Source organism: Nomia melanderi, chromosome 2 (genome assembly GCF_051020985.1).
Source record: "Nomia melanderi isolate GNS246 chromosome 2, iyNomMela1, whole genome shotgun sequence".
NCBI classification, from domain to species: domain Eukaryota; kingdom Metazoa; phylum Arthropoda; class Insecta; order Hymenoptera; family Halictidae; genus Nomia; species Nomia melanderi.
This window is the reverse complement of record NC_135000.1, coordinates 2,778,301-2,803,325: the sequence shown is the minus strand read 5'-3', so window position 1 is coordinate 2,803,325 and position 25,025 is coordinate 2,778,301. Positions and strand designations below refer to the sequence as shown.

Here is a 25,025-nt window from a genome sequence, read left to right as displayed (position 1 = left end):
TGACATTTGCCTATAATAGTTTTCACCTTTTCATTTGTTGAAAAATATTCCTTTCAATTTACATATGTTCGAACTGTTTCAAATAGTTTCTTTTAATGCAGAGTGAAAGTACAGGCATCTTTATTATTCTGTCGTCAAATTATCCACTGTTTATCCATTTTAAGTTGCAGTAGATTGCAGGAATTATTGGTACGTGTTCAAAAATGTAAACACGCCCCATAACTTTTGATAGATTCAAGCTTGACAGATTCAAAAAATTATATCCATAAGCATTCAGTCTTTAAGAAAGTTTAACTCGTTTTTGCAAGTGTTATAAGTTACAAGTTATAAGTTAAGAAAGTTACTGAAATAAGTTACACCTGATTTTATGCAAAAACAAGTTTAAATTTCTTAAATACTGGACGCGGATGGATAGAAGTTCTTCAATTTCTCAACCTTGAATTTATCCAGTGTTGTGAGGTACTTATATATTTCAATAATCAGTTTCCAACAATTCACAAAATCAGATGTGTCCTGTAAACTATACAGGGTGAGCCACTTAAAACCGGCCACCTGAATAAGTTGGCTGCTATTGGTGATAGGAAAAAATGCATCAAGCCAAAAGTATTTGGTATCGAAGGGCTGATCATTCGATAATACTAGTATTTTTTATAGGTGGAGGCCTCAAGGAGATATGAAGGTCATCTCTGTTTTTTTAAATGGAACGGTATATTTTTATACTTGCATTCTGATAGAGTATTTCAAGACGAATACAATGACCTATTGGAAAGGTCATTCGTGGTCTGGGTTAAGCCGATTATAATGGAAAATAATTTAATTTGAGGAAATGGTCGAACACTTCTTTGCCGTATCTGGTTGTTGATATTACGTCATCCTTGTCTCGTAATCTCTTGTTATGGGTCGTTGAGTGGAAATAAACATTTAATAACGCTTATTATAATGAAATTATTTTATTATAATTTATTCAATAAATAAATAAATTATAAAATCATTGAATTATTTTCCATCATAATTGGCTTAACCCAGACCACGAATGACCTTTCCAATAGGTCATTGTATTCGTCTTGAAATACTCTGTCAGAATGCAAGTAAAAAAATATTCCGTTCCATTTAGAAAAACAGAGATGACCTTCATATCTCCTTGAGGCCTCCACCTATAAAAAATACTAGTATTATCGAATGATCAGCCCTTCGATACCAAATACTTTTCGCCTGATGCATTTTTTCCTATCACCAATAGCAGCTAAGTTATTCAGGTGGCCGGTTTTAAGTGCCTCACCATGTATCCAATGCCTGACAAACAAATGTTCGATCAGTAAAAGGCCTTATGCCCAGTGGTGTTCCTAGCTACATGGTGGGGGTTTAGTGGGTATTACATCGTGCTGTTGAGTCCCACACGCAGGGGAGGGACATAAAATGATATTCCTCTCCTACGGTGCGTAAAAGCATTCCCCACCAAAGAAAAAAAAATTAGTCTGGTATTATACCCCTTGTCCTACACTAACGTGTCAGTCTCGTAATGAAAATTTTCAATTGAATTCGTTACTTCTCAATGTCACTTATTTATATTCAACATAAATTAACCCTTTGCACTCGGAAGTTTCTCACTAGAAATACTCCAACATTCTCTGATGAGATAAAGACGATGTTTTGTGAAACTGACTCGATGGGGAATCACACATACGTTGAGTAACAAAGCTGTTTTATTTAAACATTTCTCAAATTGGTGCATTATACGAAGTATAATATTAAATATTCAATTTCATAGTTTTACTCTGTGAGGTCAACTGACGAGTGAGATTCACCTTTCGAGTGCAAAGGGTTAAATATTATTTGTCCATTATCGATCTTTAACATTTGTAGTGACGTAAACATACAGTGAGTTCACAATTCTTTACTTTTTCTAGGGAATTATTAACGAAAAAGTTGTTTTATCGAGTATAGTTGAAAAATATGTCATAGGGCAAGGGATTAATCATTCGCATCACTTGTTTTTTTAAATCGGGAATTCTTGATTGTCGATGCGAGTGTGCTAAATCGGATTGGTCGATTTTTTTTAGAAGCATTGTTGCATTTATTATTTTTTTCAAGTGTTTTATTTGATATTTTTCATTTTTATCTATATATTTCCTTTTTCACTTTTGGAGAGCTGTTGTTTCGTTGTAACCCGGTATTTTTGTGGCGAGAGGTTTTATTTTGAATGTTTTCAAGAGTTTTTAGAATGTTTATTAAGCTGTGATAAACATTTTTGCAATTAATATATAATATAATATATAATTTGTTATCTTCAGACGACACGTATCCTTGGAACAATTGCTTAATTCTTGTTGATTGTTACGACTGCTTCAACAATTTTAATTCTAAATTTTATACTGTTGAATAATAATGTCTATTGAATATAGCTTTTATCGATGAATATTGAATCATTATTTAAGCTTATTCGTTATTATTGTTACTGTCTTTAATTTGTTAACAAATTGCCGTCTGTTTATTCACATTATTCGTCATATCAGTAGTTATATTAGTGATTATATTATTAGGTATTAATAGTAATTATTCTACTAACAAGTTCTAGTTCATGTATTAACCAATGTTACTTAATTTATTAACAAGGCGCATTTACTTAGGTCTTGGTTGGTTTAGGGTAGTAGGTCAATATCAAGTTGCACTTGATTGAATAACAAGTTGCACTTGATTGAATAACAAGTTGCACTTGGTTGAATGACAAGCTGCACTTGGTTGAATGACAAGTTGCACTTGGTTCAACAACAAGTTGCACTTGGTTCAACAACAAGTTGCACTTGGTTCAACAACAAGTTGCACTTGGTTCAACAACAAGTTGCACTTGGTTCAACAACAAGTTGCACTTGGTTCAACAACAAGTTGCACTTGGTTGAATGACAAGTTGCACTTGGTTCAACAACAAGGTGCACTTGGTTCAACAACAAGGTGCACTTGGTTCAACAACAAGGTGCACTTGGTTCAACAACAAGTTGCATTTGGTTCAACAACAAGTTGCACTTGGTTCAACAACAAGTTGCACTTGTACTCACAACAAGATGCGCTTGGTTCAACGACAAGTTGCACTTGTATTAACACGCAGCGCTTGTACTAACAATACGTAGCTCATGTACTAACAACACGTAGCTCACCTATTAACAACACATGGCTTATTTATTAACAACACGTCGCTCATCTATTAACAACACGTAGCTCACCTATTAACAACACATAGCTCATCTATTAACAACACGTAGCTCACCTATTAACAACACATAGCTTATTCATTAACAACACGTAGCTCATCTATTAACAACACGTAGCTCACCTATTAACAACACGCAGCCCTTACTTAATTACCAAACAATGCTTAATTTATCGTTAGTAAAATATTACTATCACTACTGTCCTCAATAGTTAATAAATTAAAGAAGTATTGATATCCTCCAAAGAAAAGTATCTAAATATACGATCATGTAATCATTCAACAATTGCTATGATAGCATTATCGGTTCAATAAGTTATTTCTGAATTTTATTGATACCGTATGGTGATAGGTGAATCTATAGCTCAGTTATTCTTTCCTCATTCATTGTGTTTCTATTGTGTAGAGGTCTTCGACCCAGACGTTATGGATATAACCGAGAGAGAACGGAACGTTTTAAAAATTGATGCCTGTCGCCAGCTGAACGCAATCGATTCTCATACTTGTCCCAATTTTCTATTCTGTACAATATCCTCTTTCCCTTTCACTTCCGTGATCTCAGTGTTCGTGTCTAAAGAAATCAATCAATCCATTGATTGAGGGTGCTGTCTGTTCTGAAAGTGGCATGAGTTCATTAAAAATCGAACACCGTTTAGGAAAAAAAGGAAATATATAGATTTGCTAGTACTACAAAAACTTGTCCGGAGACATTCTTAAAATAAATCACTCAATTATTCCTTTTATTGCGCGAGACTTAACTGTAAATTATATGGGAATGATCGGTAGACATCGCATTGTTTACTTCACATGTTTCTAATGAATCTTTTCTTAAATATTGGACAGTTAATATTCATAGTTAATTTTTCTCTTCTTGTCAGTAGATTATTTATTGCGTCGATCACAGTTCAGAAATAAATTAAAGAGTTAAAGTATACAATTAAATGACAATTTTTCTCTTTTTTCTAGTAAATTGTTAACCTCAAAGCAACTGTATCTCTCGCAGTTGCGAAATAAATAATAGGTCAGTGCTCTAGTTTAGCAATGATCTCCTGAAAAAGTTGCAATAGTTTTGTCTATATTTCACAAATAATTACGTCACATTTCTAATGAGAAATAACGCAAAGGGGAGACGTTCACATCCCGTTGTTCCTTGAAAATAAATTGCTTGCTCGACTATGTGCCCAAGGATTCTCGAATGCATTCGAGGGTGGCCGAAGACGAATCGATACGATCATTTAGACGGAATTATGTAAAAGTGGGGTCGACCCGGTCATAATTGGAGCCCAAAGTCTGTCGTTTGGCCCAATTAGCGGCAGTAAAGCATCGAAAGTAACGATAACGATTCACGCAGGTCCCTCGTTTCCACCCTCGAGAATTGCTCGACGTCTCGAACAACGTGGCGGCGATGTTCTACGCGGAGCAAACTTTCCCCGAAAATTTTCCATGCAAATTTCCTCGCCTCAGGGCGCGGCGAGTATTTTCAAATACGCTTTGTTCCATTATCGTCTCTGTCATTTGAAATATTCTTGCCATAAAGTGTGCTCGCAGGTTCAAATCTGTGTCTGCTGGGAGATCACTTGTGCTAATATTTATGGAGAGTGTTTGAAGTTACGCGACGTTCGTTTTGCTTTAGGAGAATTATGGTGCAGAAAGTATTCATAATGGAAACTGTTATTGTTCGTGTTGTGTTCGTAGGAATTACAATTGTTGTAATGTTATTATGATTGTGAATGTTGTGATTAATGTGATCGCAACTGTGAAAATGTAAGTTATTGTGCTTGCAACCATGAAAATTCAAATTGTTGTGCTTATAATTGTGAAAATTCAAATTATTGTACTTGCAACCATGAAAATTAACATTATTGTGCTTATAACTGTGTAAATTCAAATTATTGTACTTTTAACTGTGAAAATTCAATTTATTGTTCGTATAACTGTGAAAATTCAAATTATTGTGCTGTTAACTGTGAAAATTGAAATTATTATGCTGTTAACTGTGAAAATTCAAATTATTGTACTTTTAACTGTCAAAATTCAAATTATTGTGCTTTTAATTGTGAAAATTCAAATTATTGTGCTCATAACTGTCAAAATTCAAATTATTGATCTTTTAACTGTGAAAATTCAAATTATTGTGCCTATAACTGTGAAAATTGAAATCATTGTGTTTCCAGCGGTGAAAATTGTGATTATTCCCATTATAATTCCGAGAATCTACTTTTCACTCTACTGGCATTAAGTATTTCTTTGATAAATTGCTTTTTTCTCTTCATTTTTAATTCTCTTTACTGTTAACACTTTCTACTTTCAAAATTTTAAAACCACGTTCCTCATCATTCTCTACGAGACACTACTATTCTCCGATATTTTGTTCCTACATATAGCGACGCAACCTCTGAATACACTTCAATTCCTAAAATTCTGTGTCTGCGTATGTAACTATCCATAGATGTCATTTCAGATTGAAGGTATACTCCCATAACACGATATTGCTTCTTCCTTTTCTGATTCCACGCGTGGCGAATATGCAGAGTGTTGTAGAAGTCTAGACATTCTAACTTTATCCCCTATTGAACACGAGAAGTGACGTCTCTGCCTTATTTAATACATTGCATCTATTTGTCACTGTCTTCTTCAAGTTCGATGTCAATCGATATTTCAATTTATTCTAATGCAACAAATGTTTACTTTACATATTCAAAAACAAAACTAAAAGTACTCGTTTTATACATTGAAAACAAGAAGGAATACAATTGTTTCAAAAATACACAAATACATGTTATTATTTCTAATGCGACTAATAGTTAACATTAAATTCGTTCGCATGTATATACAAATTGTTCCATATTTCTTTTAAATATTACGAGTTTCTGTGAGACAAGAATTACACTTCATCATATTTAATAATTTAATTCCAGTATTAGCGACGTTAATTTGCAATTTTGTAAACAAAATACTCACGCATCTATTGAGTTCACCGTAAATCATTGGTTGCATATTGGCTTCTTTGCGTGTTTAATTAGGTCACAGTGAGACAGGTTTGTTTGTCCAATCCTTCGTCTCATTTGTATTATCTAAAGTCTCCTTTTGTACGAAAAAGCTAAGCTTAATTCATGAATATTATTCCTGCAATGATTGTTTATAGGACGTTACTTCTTCCAAGCTATGCTGCATTCATTGATGCTTTTGCCAAAAGATTTCACTGACACGCAGCTATATCTATATTGTCACATTATAAATAAATTAACATACCCAATACAATAAAATAATACATTAACTCTAGAACTTCCAAGTTGACAAGCAAACAATCATTTTCTTCTACAACTTACAAGAGTTGATTTATTAAAATTCCCATTCGCTCATATTTTAATTAATCATTGCTTAAACAATCTATTTCATAATTCCCGACAAAATCATCTCTACCTTTCCAGTAATTCTATCAGAGGAAATCCGAAATGGATCATTTCGACTCGTCTCGCGGTTTTAGTGTTATAGCAAGAAATCTTTATTTTGCTAAATCTAAACGGGGAACTGCGTTTGTTGAATCGAATGGATCATTTCCTCAAGTTCCAAGCGATGTTTATACACTATACCGTCAAAAGCTGAGCTAGCAGCCTGATCAGCAATTGACATTGACTTTTCATTTACTCCGTGGATCGTTTCATCTCATTTTCCAAGTTCCCTCGTCGGAAACGAAATCACGAAAAAAACCCATCATTGGCCAAATCACTTGCCAAACACATTCCACCGTGCCCCAGCGGAAAAATCCTCTTTCCGCCGGCATTCGAAGAGCATCCACGTATACGTGGCTCGTTCCACTCGGAATGAGATCATTATCGCTTGGAAAAATTCAGCGGCCAGGGGCAGGGCTTTTCATCGAAGGCAATCGCCCGCGAAATTGGCCCTCGAATTTGTTTTTCAGCCTCGCCAAGGGATCCCCGTGGACGCGCGGCGACCCATTTCCGGCTTACGCTGCGAATTTCCGGAGTTTTCGAATCGTTCCGACCGCGGGGCCGATTTTCCGACCGTGTGTTACCCGTTTCGAGCCTCTTCCACCGAACTTTTCACGAAAGTTCTCACGGTTTTCGAGAACGGTCGAGGATCCGGCGAGGTCTAAGATGAAAAATTCACCGGGAACTTGGACCCGGAAGTGTCTCCGAGTTTCTCAGTTTGTTGAAGGGGAAATGCTTCTTTCTATTAGTTTTCTCGTTTGCTGTGAGTGACCGTTTTCTTTTTTCTTCTTTTCTTTTCTTTTTCAGGGTTTTGTCAGCTGATGAAATTCAAAGGTGATTTTCGACTGTTTTATTCTAGGGATTTATAGTTGTGTAGGTGTCGTAAAGGATTTTATTTATCGTTAGTTTTTTTCGTGGGTATACAAGTATTTTACTTGTCCTTTGTTTTATTCTACTTTTCTCTTCTCTGTATCCTTTTTGCCGTCTACTGGATTTTATTTTACTGTATTTTCTAGTTTGTATCGTTTTAGCGTTTTTTTCAAGTTTATTTTCGTTTACATGTTTTTGTTCCCTCGTTTTCCGTTGTTTTATTTTTCACTTGTTTTTTTTTGGGTTTCAAGCGAAAAATGTATGTTGGTTTAATTTACCAGCTTTTTAAGTTTTGTTTGAATTTATACTCCAGTATCTCGTTTTATACATGTTATTCCGTTTTTGTTCACTTATTCATTCTATTATTCCTTTATTTAATCATTTATTTCTTCCTGTATTTATCCGCTCATTTATTTATTTTTTACACTCTACTGGAGAGATACATTGCGCAAGAAGATTAAAAACCATACAGGAAAGGAAATGGGAACGTATGATTTTATCGTAATCAATGCCTGATTATACATTTGCTCGGCGAGGTATAAGGGGTAATTTGATCATAGGAGGATGTGTTTTTCGTATGATAAAGTGGGCGGGCTAAATGCCGTTGGCAGTGTTCATCGAGTTATAAAGAAGTTAATACAAAATTAATCGATCCGGAAAATATTCGTGATGTCGAGCAGAAGTTCGGAGTATAAAGGGCGTGCAGCATGTACGTGGCGGATCTCGAAAAATTCTAAGTAATATGTTACTGTTCTTTTCATCGACTGACATTCAATACATATAATAATAAAACGTATTTCGTAGAAAAGGATGTATTATGCTATGTATTGTATTATCAGAAGAAAGTAACAATAATTCACTTGATACATGATCATTTGCTTTATCATTTTTCCGCAGTGAACGTTTCTTTATTATTTTCTAATTTATATTTTTATTTTGGAAAATATCTTTGACTTTTCCGTCGTTATATTTAACAATAATATAGCTGTAGCTTCTGTATTTCCTGGTGTATTTTTTCAGATACATCGCTTTTTTAGGTATATTGATTTTTTTAAATGCACCATTGAATAATTGCTTGTTTTATTCTGGTAAAATGACGGAAGCAGTATTTCAATACAATTTCATTACATTAAGATGTTCCTTCTCGTCACTTCTGCATTAAGAAGTCTTTCATCATCTAGTATGAACTATTTTTTGTCGGATCTTGTTTGTTATAATTATTAGTTTCGAAGTTATTATTACAAATTATTGTATAGATATTAAATAGAAGTTGCAATGGTTGTCATAAGTTAAAATAGTCTGCACATCTGCTGCGGCCAGGAAAAAAATTTAATTAGACAGATTTATTATTATTGCCGTGCAACAAGTGTGTCCACACAATCAACCAATCAGAACCGCATCCATCTCTGCTGATTATATAATAGAGTATGGGACGCACTGGCTCACCATACAGTTCTTATTACCTTGTCGGGGATCAATGAAAAAATTATAGAAAATTGGGCTAATTATTGTATCGAATCGGATCTGGTTTCCCGATGAATGTTCTTCATGTCACGGATGTATAAACTGTTCTTAGAAAAATTCACTGGCCTCCTGTTTCTCTATAGATCACCGCAATGATTCTATTTTAAAAAATTAATTTTTCATTACTTTAGTATTCAACATGACGGTAGAATGAGAAATTCAACTGAAAATTAAGTTTAACATTTATTAGTCGAGGATATGGTATGTACAAATTAGTCAGATAAGGATTTTAATTAATTATATTATCAGAGATATATTCTTATCAATGTAGTATTCCTTTTTTCCACGAATGCTATATATATATATATATATATATATATATAATTCATAATTTTCATCATCATAATTTAAATAAGTGAAAGATGAATAGCACTTCAAATTTAAAGCGTACCAACCTACAGACAAAAGTATATGTGCAAGAATAGATTGAAATCAGTATTGCGCTTATTTTCATACTAATTCGGTCGAATTGATTAAGCAAAATCATATATATATATATATCAGTAAAAGAGTGATTTCAATATTATGGTATTACAAATATATTCTTTTGAATAGCAAGAAATCCGGTACATAGACTCATGAATAGTGTATTCTTTTACATTCTATTATCAGTAAATAATTCATTGATTCTGCATATTACTGATTTTGTTATGTATACATGTTTAGTAACGGTGAAGTTACATAAAGATTTATGGGCTATTTGTTACTATTTCCACGTTTGATTTCCGACTCCGTAACGTCGAGTGATGTAATATATTCATCGTTGGTCTCATAATTATCCATAGATCGATGAAGATGTTGTTGTACACAGTGAAATTGCGGTGCTGAAAATCCGGATTGCGGTTAACGGTAATCGATAGACCGTAACGAAGTCCGACCGATAGTTTGCCTGTATAAAACCGCATACTACCTCCTTCTAAAGTCGTTCCACTCAATTCTTATTATTGGTCATCAAACTTTTGAAGTATAAATGGTGCTTCCGTGAATTTAATAGGAGTTTGACGATAATAGAATTTTAATGTTAATCGAACTTTTTAATATTAATGCAACTTGAAAATTGAGAAAATGCTAGCTGCAGGACATTTCAAAACATCCTCATTGCATCTCGCAATATCCGAGAAAACCTAATATAAATTATTAAATATAATTAACCCCTTGCCGTACAATGACGAGTGAGACTCGTGATGAAGATTTCTAACCTAATTTAACGAGAATCAATGTTGTTCATTACCCACGGATCAAAGCAAACAACTATTTTGTTAATATCAATGTATTATCTTCAAATGAAATTTTCACCTGAAGTAGAATGGAAAATTTTGTTGTATTTCTTACAAATTGTCGATAGTAAAATGTTACACGAGCTTAGTAACGAAAGTAAATGGTACGCCAAGTGGTTAAATGCATAATATTAATAAACATCGACAATATTAATATTAATAAAATAGGATACTGGTTTAATAATATAATACAAGAATCATCTTTAATAGAATTAATTGGGTATTCGCAATGTTATGGAATTATAGGGTACGAGGAAACTTTAAAGTTAATAAGAATGCGATCCTCAGAGAAATTTATTTTATACCATACTTTCAGTTTGTTCAGTCAAGTTACGAACGAAATTGAATTTTATTTTACGTCAGTTCCCTTAAGCATCTCTATGAGGGCTTATATTTGCATGAACTTGCGGAGTCCCGATTTGTTGTTGCCATCGCTTGAAAATTGAATTCCTTCGAGCACTTTGAAATTTCTTGAAGAAGCTTTGAACTTCAGGAACAATATTAAGATGGAAAATATATTTAATGACCGTGCATGAGTTGTGTGTTAAATCTGACTTTGCGGCTGTACTTTTTCTCTGTCACTGGCAGAATTTTCTTTGAACTGTCTCTTGGTGCGATTAAATTTTGTGGAACGTGATTTATGAAGACATTATGTGTATATTTGTATTCTTTTGGATGCTGGGGTCTACCATGAAATACAAATGAATCAGAAAATATGACTTCGTATTACAATTCCCATAGGTTTCGTTTAAAGTCTACAACATTACTATATACATATACTAATGGGAATCATTTTTCATACGAGTGTCACCTTCTGCAGATTATTTATTTATCATTTGTTTCGATTTATATCTTATTAATATATTATTTGAGACTTTCTAACGATTCTTGTAAATACTTCAGTACAGAAGTTTCCTAATACCTTGTGCCATAATTTTTCAATCTTTTTCAAATATATTCTGAAAGATTTTCTAAATATGCTGTGTAAATATTTTATAATGAGACATCTGAAAATGTTTAAAGATAACTTGGGTGCTTTTTGAACATGTTGCTGGTGCATATTTTTGAAAAGTTGTTTAAGGAAATTTTGAATACACCATGCGTGAATTTGGAAGTAGGTCGAGTGTAAGTTTCGATATCTGTCAGTTGAAAATTTTCAAACTTTTCAACTTGTTACAAACCTTGAGCGTAATATTTTTACAATTCCATGGTTGTCGAAAGAAAAATCGATGAGACTATCGTAGCAGGTGTAAGCTACTAGTTGGAAGTTATTTAGTTATTCATGTTCACGTAGCATTCTTCCTACGGGGAGGTGCAATTAAAATCATTGACGAATGGAACGAACGAAAGTGCAGGTACCCTCATGGTCGGTGACGCGTCGTCTGATTAAAGGTCGCGTATTCTACTCGCCGATAAAAGATAATATATTGCATTTCAGTCAAGAAGTATTCAGCTTTATGTATGTCACCTTTTCTTTCAAATGTTCATATCAAAATAACCGCATAATTAATTACTTTTCATTTTCCAAAGACTTATATATGAAAAGGTTCATAATTTCTATGAAAACGATTGAATATGAAATCTTGTTGAATATATTTATTACGGTAGATGATATTGATTTATCTTTGACAAGTTTAAAATCATTTGATTGTACAGCTGTGATGTGGTGCGTACTAATTTAAAAAATATTTCAATTTGATATGCAGAATTCATTGATATTGTCACGTAATATTTAATTTATCTCAGTAATATCTCACCTTTCAATTGTCTCGCCATATTCAAATATCTAATTCAGTGAAAAACGTTGCTAACATAGTTCCAACTTAATTTATCTTCATTTTTATTCTATGTACGTTCTTATTTCAAGTCACGATGAAAGACGATGAAGAACTTCAACATGAGAGAATGATGTCGTAGATTTTAAACATAAAATTTTCTGTTTAGAAGCATACAGTGTAAAGAGAAGACAAGCGTCAGTACATGTATACTGTTAATAACGATGATTTACAACGTGTGCTTTACCATCTACCATATCTGAATTTTTAATTCTCGTTCATTATAGAAGGTAGCATTTATAATTAGTCTCGGATTCCCTTAATTATCCTCACCCGTGTAGGGGCGGGTCAGAATACCCCTACAGTGTTTCCCTGCTTGTCGTAAGAGGCGACTAAACGGGCTTTTTCTTTGTCACGTTCCTTGTCACGTACATTTCCTGCTTCAATTTCCCACTGTGCATCAATCACAGTGATTGACCAGCCAATAACAACTCGCCTGCAGGATATTTTTCATAATGCATATCGCGTGTCGCGCGCACAGCATAAACAACGTCGACTCGAAAATCGAAGCTCAATTGCATTCACAATTAGACTGATTGTTCGCAAGGAGAATTCAATTTGGAACAATTATTTTCCACAGTAACATTAATTGTCGAATGCTCAAACGAGAACGTTTCGACGGAGTGTCCAAAGGGCCGAATAAATGGTACGTTTGTTACGTACCAATCAACAAATTCACTCAATGTGAATTGCTCTGTGCTCATGAGAGATGACCTGTGCTTGGCCAATGTTGAAAGGGCATTCGGCCTGCATATACTAGTCCAGTGGATGGATTAGTTCCTCCTGTTTCTTCGTTGCACCGTACTCCTAAATAGGGTATGTGTCCAACTATAGCAGTCGGTGAATAAATTTCCCCTGGTTATTGCTGCATCATCTTGATGGTGCAGCAATATCTATACCAATCGATGACTAGTTCATCCTGGTTCTCGTTGCACATCACAAGCATGAATGGCGTGTGGTGCAACATCCACTATACCAGTCGTAGGTTAATTCCTCCTGGTGCTTATTTTTTTTTATTCTTTTTTGCTGTTTACCGATTAACTGGACTGCGAAGATTTCTGGTTTTACTATAACCTTGCTATACCCTAGCTTCGCTTGCCATTAGAATCACTAGCTTGCACGAATCCTCGCAGTCGGTTAGTTGAAGACATGTCACTTGTGACATGGTGGAATAAGTTAGCTCTCTCTAGTTCAGTGAAGCCCTCCGTCCTTGCTAAATCCTCCTAATGCATGTTCTTTTGCGTCTCGATCATCGAACAGCGTTGAACTGCATCAACCGCGTCAACCGTGTCTACCGCGTTGATTAGAATCAACTGCCCCAATTAGTGTTGCGACCAAAATGACTACTGGCAGGATGGAGACCACAGTAGATTCATTCGGGTACACCCTTTCTAATCAGCGTGTAGTATCTCAGGTATATATCGAGTGTATAGGAATTTTTTAACAGTTCGTTGTAGACGAGCCAACGTAACTTATAACCGACAAATGTAGAGGCGCGATTTTTGAGTAGTTCGTTGTAAACGAGCCAACCTACCCTGCAATCGACAAAATATACCGCCGTTGTTTTGTGACAGTTCGTTCTAAACGAACCAACCTAACCTTTCTCTTGCATGCTGAATTGAAGTCGAGTCTCGCGTACGGGTTCGAATTTAGATAGTCGCGTAATTAGACGAGTATTCGAGGGGTAGAATTTAGTATAAGTAAGGATAGGGCCACGATGGTGGACCGCATTGCGAGCTGGGCCCCATCGTGGAACACGCGTCCTTTTTCAGGACGACTTCTTCATGTATTACAGGTCTTCGAGGAACTGCACTGGATTCGGCTGGATGGCGATGAAGGAGAATACTCTGTGTATGAAGTATTTTATTATATTGTATTATATTTCACTATATTGTATTATATTGTTTTACATTGCATTAAATTATGGTGTATAGGGGGTTCTACTGTAGTATTCTATAGTATTGTATTGAATTGTATTGTGCTGTACTATATTACGTTGTATTCTGTTGTATTTTGTTATTTTGTGTTGCATTACGTTTCATAACATTACATTGCATTACATTGTGATATATTGTTTTGTACAATCAAAATATTACACATATAATAGTATTATGCCTATCTATACCACCTTCTTCTAGTATATTATTAGGGAAAATTATTTTAACAAAAAACGTTACTTCAAATTTGATTATATATGTTTTTTGAATATAGTTTCTGATCTATCATTATAATGAATAGAATATCATCTTCAAATAGATCATTCTTATGAGGGAGTATATTATATTCAAGCTCGTAATTATTTTAAAATTAATATTTTTTAGTATATTGTCCTCAACATTAAATTATATATTAGATATTTATTTGTTTCAATATTACATCATTCATTTGAGATAGTTATTATATCGAACGTAGTCTTGTCTTCAAAACGAGTGTAAAACTCAAAAAGACTGCACCATTAGTAAAACTTCTATTATCAAAACAAACAGGTTTACTATATACTCTCTAGTTAACTGACAGCAGTTAGGTCTACTCAAATATCAGTGGATTCTATACTATATACTCTGATTAATATACAACAAAATACACAGTGCCACATATACGAGAAGAAGCATGCAGTCATAGATAATATGATATAGTGTTACATATACAAGAATATGTGAAGTGTGCATGATGGGAGTAGTGTGCAGTGTGCAGTGGAGTGGCCAATAACCAACAGGTATTACAGGGTGTGCCCATTGTATGGGTACCGAATGTACTGTTGGTGGCATATATAGCCAGCAGTCAGAGTTAAATACTCTAATTGCTTGGTTATTTTTCTTTTTCAGGTTACCCCTCAACGCCCCTCCCCTCTACGATCATCAACAATAAAGTACATAAAATGTACTGTTGGTGGAATATGCAGCCAGCTGAGAGTTTATTGTATGCACTCTGAAGTTTGGCAAGTGTTCATGTTTTTCAGTTGCCCCTTATATGCCCAGGTACTAAGCTATTACACAAAACGTCTATTGTACTAATTTTCATTTTCGATGGGCGATAACGTGTGACCCAATTTTCCTTGATTGATATTGCTGTACGCCTCTTCAGGAAGTTTCTCTTTCATCGGAAGGATCATTCCATCTCGACCACAATAAATGAAACGTAAACTCAGTTAAATTCTTGTTAAGGATATGTCCAATAATACTGGAAAAATACTCTGAAGAGGGTGACGTTTAATTAAAACAATCCCTGTTGATGGGAAACTATAATTGGTTTTCAATGCATCTCGAATCTGCTGTTGCAATAATATTTTCTTAAATTTATACGATATTATTTCTCAATGATGCACGTACTTATTGAAATAGCACAATTTTGTTGAATATTACATAATATTAATATTTCCTGCACAATATTATAAAATAATGCTTTCTCCCTAATCAATTACAATTATTTTCATTTTCACTGGAAACGATACTGATATTTTCATTTCAGAAACCAGTTCTGCTTTGTTCTTATTTTTAATGTTATTACAATATACGACGTTTTGTTCGGCCTAGTACATTTACAGGTTCCCCATCATCATGGGATCAATGAAGCAACCGCAACGATGGAATCGGTTCCCAATGGCCTCCGTCGATTTCGTATTCTGAGACACTTTTCTTCAAGAAGGGAAATTTCTGAAAGCGTCTGCACGAAGTTCTCACTCGAATCGGAGACCTTGTAACTGGCTTCATCTGTGGATGCATCGAATCGATCCAACATAATCCGATTTTAATGTCTGGAACAGGATTGCCAGTACTTGAATTTTTGCGCTGAGATGCAAATACAAGTCTTCCATTGGACGGAACTCAATTACGAGTGGAATTAAGGAACTTTTAGTCTCTGTCTCTCAATGGAATTACGATGAAAGGAACGTGACATTCTCTCTCGGGTGGTTAGGTTTATTTTCTTCACAAATATTGTTGCAAAATTGGTGCATGTAATATCTGATTAGAATTACATTGCAATGATCTCTCAGTCTCTCTCTCTCTCTCTCTTTTGTCGTCGAACATCCCGTCGGAACTATGTTTTTTTTTAGTTCTCCTCGTTATCGTTGTCTCTACTTTATTTTATCAACTTCCGGTAATTTTTTAATCGTATTTTGATTCGGTATTTGCGATTTGAATTGTTACGTTGAATTTTTTACGAGGAGGTTTGTTTAATTTCATCTCCATTTCGTTTGATGGGAGTTGATTTTTTACACTTACAATGTTTTCTACCTGCTGAGGAATATATACCTTTTTTATATTCTTCAAAGCAGTGTGGTGATTTTTTGTGTTGATATATATTGCGTGTATGTGCTTGCGTTTAATTGCGGCTGATTGTATGAATGAGAGTCGTACTCTGATAATTTTACTTTTATCTAAATTTACTGGTTTACTATTCGATTTTGTGTTGTCGTATTAATGTTCTTCCTATGAAAATCTATTTGTAGATTTATTTATCGTTATTTTCGTCGCGGCTGCTTTTGGGCGCCCTATTGTCTCTTCTATTAAAACGATAATTTTTCTGTTTCGTTTTATTGACATTCGGTGACTTTTTAATTTAATTTTCTTTTGAATTCGCGGTTTGGTTCATTTCATTGAATCCTTTTTTGCGAATTTAATGTAATCTTCATTGGTTTAATGAAGGTTTTTTTATTTGCTGAGAAGTGCATATTTTTGTGTATTTTTCAGTGCAGTTGGTGTTCAGTTTTGTATACATATAGATTTTATATGTATATACTTAGTGTTTAATTAGTGATGGTTGTATCAAATGATTATTCAGAAGACATATGACCTTACATTGTGGTAATTACAGTTCTCTTTTAATATGTTGTTTGTATAATCCTTTTATTTTCTGTTGCAGTATCACCATTCTTCTATAAAAAATATATTTACAGGTATACGAACATATATTTATGTGAATATTGGCATTTCTATGTGTTATGGCTGGTATGAGTGTCTTTTTTGTACAATTTTTCATATGTGTTCATTTGTATTCTGTTTAAACTGCGGATTTTGTTGATTTAACGATTCCAGAAATACTATGTATTCACTACTCCATTAATATTTCGAGTATTATGACAAACTGATAATGGTAAATTACTATAAATTATTTATTGACTAGTATTAATCAATAAATATTCAATACCATCAGAAATAAATCAAAAATATTGAAATTAAATGATTATGAATCGGAAATAATGGTATTTTTGAAACGTTTAGAAGTACAAATCATATATAAAAGCGAAGTTAATAAATTTATTATAAAAATGTAGTACATATAAATGTCAAATACTTATAATCAATGAAAAATAATATATATATTTATAAAATTCTTGTATTTATATAAGCAAATTGATTAATTTGGAACAAACTAGTGGCTAGTCCATAAACGAAATAGTACATACCATCAATTCTATATATATATATTAAATTTATATCAAATTCAATCTTCTTTTTCTATCATCACTTCAATCGAAATAAATATAGCAACAATCCGCAGTCTAATTTTATATACGTCATTTCCCTTGTTACCGTGTTCATACCTCTCATTTATATTATTACTTATTCAATTGTTTCTATCGTTGCCGATATTTCTTGTTTCACTCTTATTGCCGCTGCTATTCCCTATGCAAGTATCACCGTCATTTCCATTTTTCGATGCATTTTTCCTTCTCAGTTAGTGATACGTTTTTTTTCCATTATTTCGATTACGTTCAATCTGCCCGTGATTCAGATCTCTGAATCCCAGGCGCTTTTCCTATCAACCGGGTAGTAGCAACGGTGGAATTGCTGGCACGAGGCGTTGCAACTCTAATTAACTGACACGGGCCATTCCTCAAGCACTGTGCCGCGAGTCACAGAGCTCAAGTTCGCGAACCGCCTAAGGCTACGCTAATTAAGAACCGACGTTCACAGTTAAATCCTCGCAAGAAACAGTGCACGGTGATTCTATCGGTAGACCGCAGGCTTGATGGATTAATAAGAGAAAAATTATGAGTCTGAGATTGCCTGTTGCTACGAGAAATGATTCGTGAAATTAATATGCACCTTCTGGCTTACTCGTTTCCTAATTAGAATTTGTAAGTGAAGGATGAAAAGACATCAGTTGTATGGATCAAGTGGGTTCAATGAAATTGTGGAAATTGGAAATGTTTTGTGGTGTTGGGGAAAGTAATATTGTTACTGGATATTAACTATGGTATCGAATAATGAAGTATAGTAGTATATAAATTATAATATATTAGGTCATATGTTGTTGTGTATCAATATTTGATGTTATAATTGGTATTATAGTAATAATGTCAGTTTGAACAATACTACGAATTATTTTTGTATTTTCAGACTTGTTTATATCTATACTTTTAATTTAATCTGATAAATCGAATGTCATATGGTGTTATAAATAATATTAACTTTATTATTATTATTGATTATTATTAATATTAGTATCATTTTCACATTATTATTAGAATGATAACAATATTCCTTTTAACAACATTTCAAGATATTTTTATATTTCTAACTGAATATGATAAGTTAAGTGCTTATTATTACGTATCAACGTAACGTTGTATCGCTAAATGTCAAAACAAAATTAAATTATTAATCGCAACTCTACTATACATCATACAATATATCAAAATATCAAAAATAAAATAAAATCATAACCATATCTCCATTATACTATACATACATAACATATTTCAAATATACATTCTTAAATCAATATTCTTTAAATAATCTAAGAAAATAGTCTCAGCATAAAACATATTTTTAAAACCATCAATATTATATTATAAATATTTCATACTATTTATAGAACGCCATACATAAAATTTCCCTATTTAATTACATACACCAGAAAAATGCGGTCTACCGATTCACCGACGAATCATCACGTGTTCGCTGTAACAGAAGCATATAATTTATCCCTCGTTCCGTATGATCAGAGTCATTATTATTTATCCCTGCAATAAATGCGAGAAGGGTGGTAGCGCTATTAAAAGGGCTCGTGCATTTTCCAATAATAGGGAGTTCGCACGGTCTTCCTCGGCTCGGGCACCATTGTAATCACGGATTTGTGTAACCAGTTGCCAATTGCAGCAGAAAAGCCGCTGGCCCACAGTCTGAATGACGCCCCCAGATCGAATTGATTCCAGTCGCGTTCGCGGTATCACCGTATAAAACAAAGTTCCGCATTACGGCTGCAGTCATCGTACGAAATGCGCTGCGATGGGATCGCAAATTTACTTTCGTTTTAATTAGATACTCCGCGGTGTTGTTTGATGTTAGGAATATTGAAATGCGCTTGTGTATTAATTAACCCCTTGTTCTATGATTTATTTCGCAACTGTGCTTGGTGGAAGTTAGTTTATTGTGCAGAATTTATTGGAAGGAGAAGAGAGTTTGATAGTTCTTGAGTCTCTACGGTTACTTTAATGGTTAACGATTGTTAATTGTAGATATTCAGTTTGACATTTAGTTTATTTTAGGAACATTTTCGTAATACTTGGATTTGTTAAATTCATTTGGAAATTGTCAGCGGGAGTATGACACAGTATTATAGGGTATTTAATTAGTATTTGGTTGTGATGAATATGCGCCATATAATTAGTTTTCATTTGTACAGTTTGTACTACTCGCACTTATTAGACGATTGTAGAGAATTTCAAATGGTTGTTCTTGTAAATGAAACAATGTATTGAGTATATTTTTTTTTAATTATTAATTGAATATACTTTTTGAAATATTGAATCGAATGTTTCTTGGAATAATTAATTGAATACATTTTTTGAAATATTTAATTGGACGTTGTATGGTATAACTAATTGAATATATTTTTTAAAATATTTAATTAGATGTTTTCTGAAATAATTAATTGTATATGTTTTTTGTGATTTTTTTGTATATGTTTTTCGAAATAATTGGATACATGTTTTTTATCAGAGTCCAGAGTAATAAATAATTATAGCAGTATAAGAAAAATAATTGCTAGTAAAGAAGAGTATTCACGTTAAAATAATACATTTAATATTGATCGTACTTGTATCTCGATTTTGTGAAATCTTATTTCATATTTCCGACTGTTATATACTTTAAAACATTCACAAATATTTGTGTTTCTGTTGAAAATCTGTCCCGAATCCCTTTTACACCTACTTCAGTTATTAGTATCAGTTACGGAATAAGAGAAATAATCCTAGACTCGAATAATCACACTTAAATTATACATCAAATAATTGTCATAATTTCCACGCAATTTTATATAACTCTAAATAATTATTCTAATACTCCATGTCACCAAAAATATTTTTTACTTATTCAAATCTTTATTTATACTCATATAAATTATTTTGAATGCTCGATCTAACATTTTTATATTTATTCTCTAATATTTAATGAATACTTGAAAAATAATGGAACTTCATTGTTAATGATATATCTCTCCTGAGTGCTCAACGCAAGGTTTTTGTGTTTATTAACTATTGCATAATGAAAATCTGAAGAATAATCTTCAAACTGCATTGATTGTAACTTTCAGATCGTAAATATTGACATGATATTTGAGCGTTCGAAAATTCATCCAGTTTATTTCGTAGATCTCTCATTTCCGGAAATGTCGCGTCAATGCATGTATTCCCTCGTTTTCGAATTTTCCGGCAGTGGAGCCGCGGGCGAAACGAACTCGATGCACATTTTCGATTCCTTATCGCGCGCGAATCGTGGTCGTGTACCTTGCTGCAGTTATCCTTGCTGATTGAGCTTTCACGAGAAATCGATGTCCATTATACGTCGTGAAATAGTTCGTTTTTATCTGATTTTTAACATGTGCAACCCGCAAATCCGTGAAATGGAACTCTGTATTTTAAAAGATAACATTATCGGGCGAAATGAACGTATTTCACATGGTGACGTGATAATATTTTCTAATTCCTCGGCTGAAACATTCATTCATTATAAAATATTTTATGTAACTCAGAAGTACTTTTTTAAGGAATGCTTTTAATGCTTATCAACAGATTTCTGAACACAAACACAAATTTCTTTCTTCTTTTATACACTTCGAAAGCTACGGTTAAATTTAAATTTAAATATCAATGCATCGAGTACATCCAGAAATTAAATTCTATACACGTACATCAATATTAAACGTAAGAGTGAATTGTATTTTAAATATAAGATAATTGTCTGTTTCGGTTCGTATTGAAAAATTCTGTTTCAGTTATTTACATATTTCTGTTAATTTATTTATGTATACTGTACAATATGGAACGTAGTTTAACACCGGCATATTTATAAGTATATTAAAGGAAAATTGAAATTCAATTATTTCATTCTTCGTTAAATATTTTCGTTCTCCATATGTGTATAAATCACAGTGACGAATAAATGAAATTATTGTATACTTACAGGTAAATTAAAATTAAATTGCAAACGAGGTTATGAATAGTCTTCAACAGGTATAGGCTAACCTGACAGTAAACTATTTCATTCTTCCATAGAAACTTCTACCTTCAAACTCATTTGACAGTAATATATCAAAGTAGTGTGTACAAAGGAAAATTTCGTTGCGCTCAAATATGTCAATATTCAACAGTAACTAGAGAAAAACATAATCAAAATATCTAGTTCATTTATAAATACCCAATTAAATACAAACGAGCAATTTCCAATAATAAATTAACAAACTTTATTCCGAATAAAAATTCAATTCAGTAAAAACGCATCAGCATTCATCAACAGGTTGACTATGTATCATAAATAGTCTCCTGTGCTAATGAAATTTAATAAAATAGTCGCTCCCAAATTTTCACTATCATTAGCAACAATATATTAACACTTATACAATCATCTACCAAAAGCTTTCGCTATAGCCTTTCTCATTAGCTTCTATCGTTCTCGTTTAACATATTTCATTAAAATTGGTATTTCACAAAACCGAGAAAGGTATCCACTGAATTTCAAACATCTCCAGTTCAAAACTCACAAGTAACAAAAGAAAGTAATAAAAGACAGAATAAATAAAATAAATGGCAGTACATTGCCAATTGAAAGCTTCGAGATCTTCTCCTTCCATTGCAAACCCGGACCTACAAAAGTACATTTCAACATTCATCAACAGGTCATCCCCAAACAATTCAAAATTTTCTGATTGCCTCTTTTAAATGTCTTCCTGAATAACACTCAAAGACCTACCGTGCATCGGTGGTTCCAAGGCCAATTACCACTTTATCTACCGTAAGCCTATTAATCGTCTTGTCAGTTTCGAATGCTTAACAATGGGTGACCAATTAAAACTGCGCTGGTTTAAAATAAAACAAATCAGAACATCTCGAGTGTCCTCTATTCTTCGGTTTGAAAATGACAAACTTTAGCTACTGACAGCACAGACTCCTGCACGATGAAGACAACCGTATCGGTAGTTAGTGAGCGGTTGCTTTGGTATTTAGCAGCTTTAAATAAAGCGTTAACTGCTCGTTAACGCAAATCAAATGTAAATCCCAACTGAGCTTACCTCGGTTGACTCGGAATCCCTTCACAGCTGGCATTCTCCTGTGTCCCTTAGTAGTGCCCTGACACTGCCATTGTTTTTCCGTGATCGCTGATCAATTTCCTCGCGCGTTGCACATGATCTCACCTGCGGTCGCTCACCTGCATCACCGATCCTGTCGCACGAAAACTACCCGCAGCTTCACGCGTGACGAACTTCTGTCGCACCACTGTTCCCAGCTTTGTGCTTCATCCTCGTGTACCCTTGCACTCCGAACTCTAACTTATCGTCCAAAAAAAAGGTACGGAAATGCTCTTCTGGTTTTCAAGGTCGAGGAACGCCTTGTCCATTCACTTTGGAGACAAGGAAATTGCACTGGTCTTTGAATAAATTACATTTCTTCGTTGACTCCTTCATAGTGGATACCCTATGTTTGATCAGACACTGTCTGTATCTACTGTGGACTCTATAGAGCTGCGTTCAAAGGTTACGCCAGTTGAGCCTGATGTTTGTAGGGTGTCTTTTAAGGATGAATATTTGTGTTTATTTTTTGAGGTTGGATGTATTGTCTTTTTATTGTTTATAATGTTTTTAATTCTTTTTCTTTTAATGTTCTTGATGTTGGGTCGCGGAGTTTGATCGAATATGCGGTACTTAGAGGATGCCACGACGCGCCTCCGACAAGTGTCGCGCGCAGACTGAAGCCTCGGTTCGGGAAGCGTTCCCTCGCGAGTTAACGCACGCGTCCGACGCGCAGGGCTCCTGCGGATCGCGCCGGTGCCCCTAAGAGCACATGAGACTGTTCCGAATCTACCCCTATGTTTCGTTTCGTCGACGTTAGAAATTCGATTCAGGAGTTTGCGTGTTGCTTCTTCGGTGTTCGGTGTCAATTTGAATTGCTGTTGTGTTGTTTTTATTATATTGTCATCTTACGTGTGCTTTTAATTTTGAAAATGGACAACGGCATTTCGAGTAAAAGATTATTGACACGTTTCTTACATTTTTGTACTTTGTATTAATTGGAGCTAAATATAATTAGTTATAAACTAAACAGATAAACAGATATAGCAGTCTACAGAACTCCTTTGTCTGTGACATTAAAATGACATTACAGAGAGAATGTTGTACTTCTAATTTTTCAATGAGCTATTTATCAAAACTATTAAACTATTAATTTAAACTACAAAAGTAATTAATAGTCCAACAACTTTAGAAAAATAACAGGCTTAACATGTTATTAATGTTCGATTATTAATATATTTTTAATTTAGAACTCAGAAGTTTTACACTCTTTTCGTAATGTCATTTTAATGTCACCGGCAGAAATGTCTATGTATTGAACGGTTTTTTCTAAAATCAGCAGCATTGTTAATGAGGCTGTTCTTCTTATTGACAAATACAAATCACCGTTTTCGTCGGTGCCAATTCAATTTTTCATTTCCATGTCTAACAGTGACGCTAATACAGGCACTGAGTGTTAACTGGAATGTCTCTGCGTTCACTCGGCAACCACTGTCACCGACAAGAATACATTAGCATACATCAGCCACAGCATCGTGAAACGTGGCGCTTCAGGGGTCGTTTTAGCTCTCGGTGGCTGCTCCTTGACACCCCGTGGCCTCCTTGTCCTCTCGATTGTCGCTGAACTTCGTCACTCTTCGTTCCCTGATAATACTGTCGCGCAAAATCTGATTCCTAAAACCAAAAACTTGTTTTTCAAAAATCACGCATGGCGCAGCCATTGGAAATTTCATTCTTAAAGCAGGAGATTTATCATGAGAAATTTTCAAAGTAATCACTCTGCAATTATATTGACGTACGGATCTTATTCAATGAAAATTATTGTCATAATAATTTCGAAGTTATTCAATAATCAGGCTTCACTGTTCGTATCGAACATCCAGAATATTCACTCTAGAATTATTAATTAATTCCTAGAATAATCACTGAAGCTAATTTGTAGTAGAATATTCGTATATTGTTTATATACATTCTTCTATTATTTATTTATAAATATTCTAATTCCTATGACGTATTTTGCTAAAACAAGGAACACCTAGGAAATAGTGATTTCAACTCGTAATTAGATACTGAAGGGATAATTAAGGACCCACAAGTCTATAGATAGTCCATTCAAAGGGTGATCCACGACAGCCAATGACAGATGTGTCCTAGTAAAAATACAAAGTCTCGTGTGTCTCCTAGGGCCGTTCACTTTATCATCTGTCGGTGTGTTCCTATTCTAAATATAATGTCTGGACCGGTCGGGTTGAAGAAGTCTGCTCGCTTTCGCTGATCATATTAACCCAGTTCTTATCCGTTCGCTACTGATCTCTTCCGTTCGCCTATTCAGTCCATTGTGCTCCCT

General features: G+C 34.0%; 2 protein-coding genes across 5 annotated transcripts in view; one reads left to right on the top strand and one right to left on the bottom strand.

Moving 5' to 3' along the window:
- LOC116426026 (adenylate cyclase type 6) overlaps window positions 1-23,343 on the bottom strand; it is a 151,642-nt gene extending 128,299 nt beyond the window's left edge. For both annotated transcript variants that reach the window (XR_012998064.1, XM_031974464.2), the window contains exon 1: window positions 22,682-23,343. The gene's annotated coding sequence lies outside the window, so the exon portion shown is untranslated. The remainder of the gene's footprint in view (window positions 1-22,681) is intronic.
- LOC116426027 (uncharacterized) overlaps window positions 19,395-25,025 on the top strand; it is a 26,715-nt gene continuing 21,084 nt past the window's right edge. For 2 of the 3 annotated variants that reach the window (XM_031974466.2, XM_031974465.2), the window contains exon 1: window positions 19,395-19,607. The gene's annotated coding sequence lies outside the window, so the exon portion shown is untranslated. Of the gene's footprint in view, window positions 19,608-22,288; window positions 22,405-25,025 lie in introns of all 3 variants that reach the window. The other variant, XM_076364854.1, reaches the window with a different exon arrangement.